General features: G+C 39.4%; 1 protein-coding gene across 14 annotated transcripts in view; it reads left to right on the top strand.

Annotated features, from left to right (window-relative positions):
* The window catches only part of fwd (phosphatidylinositol 4-kinase beta fwd), a 428,358-nt gene that overhangs the window by 410,886 nt on the left and 11,260 nt on the right, over positions 1 to 6,212 (top strand). Inside the window, exon 1 of one of the 14 annotated variants that reach the window (XM_067097239.1) lies at positions 978 to 1,907. The exons of 12 other annotated variants lie outside the window; for them this stretch is intronic. The gene's annotated coding sequence lies outside the window, so the exon portion shown is untranslated. Of the gene's footprint in view, positions 1 to 977; positions 1,908 to 6,212 lie in introns of those variants that run through there. One more of the 14 variants, XM_067097961.1, reaches the window with a different exon arrangement.

Raw genomic sequence — 6,212 nt, 5'->3', positions numbered from 1 at the left:
ATGAAATGAAGCAGATCTTTCCTTCTGCAATCTCGAACCCATTTCGGGAGAAAAAATGCGCTTGATGCTTTTAACCTCTACTCAGCACAGGTTGTATTTGTTTACAAGTATTAAATCATGTACGATATTCGTTAAAGTTCAGAAGTCATCAGTTATCATGTGTAACCACCTAGCACTCTTTATATAAAACAAATCTTTACTCTGATGTCATACTGTACCGTGCTTGGGTATAAGATAATATGTTAAGTAAGGAATTGATTGGAAATGTGTACTGCATATTTAAGTATTCTCAGAAATCCACCGTTCATGACATCAGTGTTTGGAGAGAGAGAAAAGTGAGCGAGAGGGATACATTACTGGTGTGAAAGCTCCGAAGGTATATTTACGTCCACCACTCAGTAAATACGGCGTTGATACGATGTTATCTGATTTGCACATGATATTTTTGAATCCAGACTTCTTTCTTCGCGGGCTGAAGGATTATTTCCTTATTATAGCAACCGAAAGCTTCAATTGATTTAGTGAAAGAAGGGACGCCTACAGATACTCTTTCCATAAAAAAATCTGGTGACGACACGTCATCGAAATAGGAAAGCTATAATTGTGGGGTCAGATTATATTATATCCACAAGTTTGTCGGTTTCTCCATCCGGTGGTATTACTACTTGAGGTAATGATGTCACTCTTCTCTCCTCCGCGCGCTCTCTCATTGGCCCCCGGACTGGTTTAGTGATGTCACCCTTGACTATGACGTAGCGAGGGGCCCTGTGATTGGTTGTTAAAGTAGCACAGATCCTGTTCGGATTGGCTCACGGCCATAGGGTGTCGTCATCACTGACGTCATGGATGACTCTATCACTGAGTTTAGACCTGTGGTTGGTCGCTTCTGAGAAAAGACGCTAGCTAATGGTTCGGTAGAATTTCTAAGTTTCCAGGTCTACATTTGCTGTCACCTTTATTTCTGGCTTGAGTGAAGTAGCGTATACTTGAAGCTTGAGGAAACAGAGTGAAAATTGTTTCCTTGTCCGTGTTTATACCTAAACCTAAAATCCTTACTTTTTTTCTGCTGGACGGCAACATTGGGGCTCTCCAAGTTGGCAGCTGTCAGAGGGTGAGCGGGGTTGGGGTGTTGTCCTCACACAAGGCACCGAGTAGTAGTGGTCGTGAGTGCGGGGTTTGTGCCTCTGGGTTAGTCTCGAGTATCGGGGTTGTCGGGTAGTCGTGTGTGCGGGATGCCCACAGATTCACCACATCCACTGGGCTCCTCCGTCACTACCTAACAGTAGTGCTTTCAGCAGCTGTCGAGAGGACTGTTGCTGCTTTTCGTGAATGTGCTTCTGCGCTCACACACCATACCCAAGCCCCGCTGGCTACTCCCACTCCTACCCATCGCTGCTGCAGCTGTTCATGCCACAACCCAGCAGCTAATAAGCTCAGCTGCAAAGGCCATACCCCACCAGAGGATCGCTCTAGCCAGATGGGACAAGTTACGCCCAGTGCATGAGTGTCGGGGGAATATTCGGAGGCCGAATAGTGTTGAGAGACTAACCAAGACTTGTGCTGCAGACGGACGCTTTTGCAGTTATTGTGATAAATTGTGTTGTGTGTGATCTCGATTTGAATCTAGTCAGGAAGCGCTGTAAAGCCAGTTTTATGAGAAATAAGTTCCTAGCAGGCTTTCAAGTGCTGTCGCTACAAGTATTGGGAAGTCGACAGAGTTTTTTAATTATTCTAGGACATTCCTGTTACCGGCTGTGATAACTAAGAAATAGTATTTATTAATTCCATTTCCGGCATTCCTGAACAGTGAATTCTGATTATTTTAATAAGATTGACAGAAAATAATAAACGTGCCCCAACTCACTTCATCTTCACAGTTCTTGCACCAACTTCAAAAGTTTTCAAGAGTAAGTACTCTTTCTGCAACACCATAAGGATTGTTAAATACTTTGCGTGCGTGTGAACTCGAGATGTGCTTTGAAACATGGAAATCACTGTCAAGCTATTCAAAAGTAAACAGTCATGTGCACTTGATTTGATTTTATCTTCTCTCTCTCTCTCTCTCTCTCTCTCTCTCTCTCTCTCTCTCTCTCTCTCTCTCTCTCTCTCTGTATTTATATACATACATTATATATATATATATATATATATATATATATATATATATATATATATATATATATATATATATATATATATATATCTACTATGTATGTATATATACACACATACTGTGTATACATACATATATTATAATGTATGTATGAGCGAGAGCGCACTATATAGCATGTAACGAATGACTGATGGTATAATGAGAGAAAAATCTCTCTCTTTTCGGTTTTCAAGGTGATTTGATATAAACGACAGTTTCCAACAATTATATTTGTGTCACTTTCGTTGTGACTAGGCTGACAAGGAGTTGGAGATTTTCCCAAAGGACTGTCATCCCAGGGAGATGGGATGGCGGAGATACGTATGCTCTCTTCCTACAAATTATTCCTCTCAGGTGCGGCGATAGGATATCTCTCCCGACCTAATCTGGAGGATCTTCGGGTAGTAATCATAATAGTATTTTCTCTCTATTGCGTCCGTTTGACGTCAATGGAGACTGAGAGGATGTCGTGTTGTTCATCCGTCCTTTGTGTCTTCTTAGTCTTGGGTCTTGTTTATACCGGTGTCGAGTTCCGTAGGATGCTCGTATTTTTACGTCCTGCGGATGCCCGATTTTTCTATTTTGTCTTTTTAATTTATTTTATGTTTTCAGTAGTATTTTATCTTCAGAATTTTTTTTTTCTATTCTTACTTGACTGGGAACACGTATGCTGACGGCCTTGGTGAATGTGTGTGTTGGCTTGAAAGCTTCAAAAATCCTGAGTAGCATTATAAAGAAAGACTCTCTCTCTCTCTCTCTCTCTCTCTCTCTCTCTCTCTCTCTCTCTCACAAAACATATGATGTATTTATTTTGCGTTTGTCCACTGAAACGAAAACAAGTTTTTCCTATATAAGTTATCTCTATTTATCCATCTAAATCTATCTCTTCTGTCTGTTATTCGCATATTTTTACTAGTTCTAACCCGCAGTGATTCTTTACGAAAGCCTTTGCTTTATTGGTATTTCTCATGTTGGACCTTATTTATCAGAAGTACTGTAAATAGTAGCCTTTATTTTTTTTCCTTTACCATCTCAATTGACAAATTCTTGTCTGTTTCTTTCCACGAATATCTTTGGTTTAGTCTGACCTCCTTCTGTGAATAGAGGCTCATGGAATATAAAAATAAGCAAACCATATGTGTATGACAGATATGTATGATATTCATACATGTGCACAAAACCATTAGTAATCGGGAGCAAATATTACTTATCATATCTCTCTTAGCAGCCCTATGCTTTTCAAGCCAATGGATGAAGTGGAGCGGAGAAACGTCAGAATTGTTTTTGGCATATGTCCCCCCACCTCTAGCGGGTCAGTGTTTCTTACCAACGTGCACTAGGCAGGGGAGAGGGAATTTCCCTCCCCCTCCCCCTCCTCTTTTCGTGTATACGTCAAAAGTATCATTTGATCTAAGACACTGGGGCTCGTTGCTCCTGTCAGCTCTGTTGTCAACCTCTATCTCATTCCCAGTGGTGCCAGGAGACTTTCCTCCTCTGTTGTTGTCAGGTGTATCTTTATATAAATGCAGTGTAATGATATGTGTCTCTCTCTCTCTCTCTCTCTCTCTCTCTCTCTCTCTCTCTGTCGTAGATGCTCGCGAATTTTTAGTTCATTTCAGTGCACTTAGTTGTTCATTGAATTGTAACTTTTAAGATTCTCTCTCTCTCTCTCTCTCTCTCTCTCTCTCTCTCTCTCTCTCTCTCTCTCTCTCTCTCAGATGCTCTTCAGTTAATTTCAAGGCGCTTAGTTGTCCAGTGAATAGTAACTTCTAAAACTCTCTCTCTCTCTCTCTCTCTCTCTCTCTCTCTCTCTCTCTCTCTCTCTCTCTCTCTCTCCGCCCCCTAGCATAGAGTTGCAGTCGACCTTTCCTTTCTTCTTTTTTAGAAGCTGCCTGGGCATCCACTTTTTTTGTTTTAAAATAATACGACATCGTTTAAGCTAACCAGTCCACCTACATGCAATAGTCCTCATCGCGGATGTGCTGCGCTTGGTAGTGGACTTGTTTTGTCTTAACGGACGAAAGTAGATGATTTAAGACAAAGAATAACGAAATTCTTTCGGAAACCTCTGCCTTTCGATACGTTGATTAGCCTTATTTAAGGTGCGACCACACTCGGGTTAAATGTGTTATAAACACGTCGGCAACATATTGCGCACACATCGCAGACGGGTTGAATACAAGCCATCGGCTTCGAATGATTTTCCATCCAGCATTTGCCCAAGATTCTTTCTCCACTTACGGTCGTTGTTTTTAACATGTTTTATATATATATATATATATATATATATATATATATATATATATATATATATATATATATATATATATATATATATATATATATATATATATATATATATATGCGATAAGTCTTCGGTGTTTGACACGTTTTACTGTATTATGTGACTTTGAACGCACCCTTGGACTTCACACAATCATTTATCTTTGATAAAATTAGATCGTAAATTCAGTTACTGTACTGAAATATAGCTTATTATAACTACAATTTAATTAGGCAGACATAGTCGTCTTGGTCTCTTTCCCGTTAAAATTCCCCTTTACTTGAGCACTTTGGAGTTAACGGTCCTGATGGAATTGGAAAACCTGTCGACGCGTACCAGATTGCCTTGGAACCCACTTTGCCGTAAAGCAAGATGTGCATTAATTCACTCGAGAGAGAGAGAGAGAGAGAGAGAGAGAGAGAGAGAGAGAGAGAGAGAGAGAGAGAGAGAGAGAATGCACTATCATGTTTGTGGGACTGAATATACTTGACTTAATCTTGTATGTAAATATTTTCGTATATATGTGTTTGGACGTTTTTGTGTAATGTTTTTATGATATACCAGGGTACCTATACAGTGCATAATTGTTTTCATTGAATATATACTTGAGTTTTTAAAGCTATGAGCTGCGATATTTTTAACGGTTATACAGATGAGTTTTGTTTCTTTAGATACCAAGGTATATTGTACATCTTTGCTTTCATTTATTATACTTACGCTCATAAATATGTAGGTTGCTATTTTTTTTTGTTTATACGCGTGAATTTTGTTTCTTTAGATAATAGAAGTTTATAAGAATTTTGTTTAGATTATTCGATGTAATTGGCGATTCATTTTCATAATCTGTTAAACGCCGAAGCATGGTATCGCCATTCAAGAAAATTTTGCAGAGTAATTAGTCTACAGTTGAATCCGATTTCACGAGCGTTGCGCTGACACCGTCAGCACCAGAGTGCCTCAGAATAAACTCTACGTTGGCACCGTTTTAAACTTGAGAGGTGTCAAGCTAAGTCAACGCTTAATGCTGTGTGAGTGCCTCCTGCTGCTGCCGCTGCTGACCACGCTTATTTGGAAAAATAATCGTGTGACGCATTGTCCCACTTTACACCCCTTGACGTTGACGGCGCTGCCAGTAATGTTGTCTGCCTCACATTTCTTCTCTTACTGTGAGGTTTAATGTGGAGCGTTGGAAAAGGCTTTTATGTGGATTGTTTACCATCTTCTTCTTCTTCTTCTTCTTCTTCTTCTTCTTCTTCTTCTTCTTCTTCTTCTTCTTATTATTATTATTATTATTATTATTATTATTATTATTATTATTATTGAGATAAAAAGATGAGTGTTGCAAAACAAATTGTTTATTATCATGTGATTGATAACTCCGGTAATTCTTTGTTACTAAGCGGAAATGGTTTCATTGCCTGTAGCTTGAACTTAAGATTCTGTTTTGAACCACATGAAAAACATTACAATATTTGGAAAATATTCTCCTGTTTGTGTTTGACACGCCTCAGTATTTTTTTCCACTGATGAAAGATATGAAATGTTTCTAAAGATTGTGTCGAATGTGACACGTACTTCAGTTTACTTTTTCTTTTGGAAGTTGATAAAGTTAACATACTCTGCTGGCTCTCAGACCTCATTGTGACCTACTGCAAGTTTCACCAATGGTTAATGTTTTCACCAGGAGGGCGTTCACCCTACGCTCGACCCTCCTCTCTTATCCGTGCTAGGGACCTGCTTGAATGCAGCAACACTCTTGATGAGTGTTGTTGCTGG

The sequence above is a fragment of the Macrobrachium rosenbergii genome, chromosome 1 (assembly GCF_040412425.1).
Source record: "Macrobrachium rosenbergii isolate ZJJX-2024 chromosome 1, ASM4041242v1, whole genome shotgun sequence".
Taxonomy (NCBI): Eukaryota; Metazoa; Arthropoda; class Malacostraca; order Decapoda; family Palaemonidae; genus Macrobrachium; species Macrobrachium rosenbergii.
Note: the sequence above shows the minus strand (reverse complement) of the source record. Positions and strands in the feature narration are given on the sequence as shown.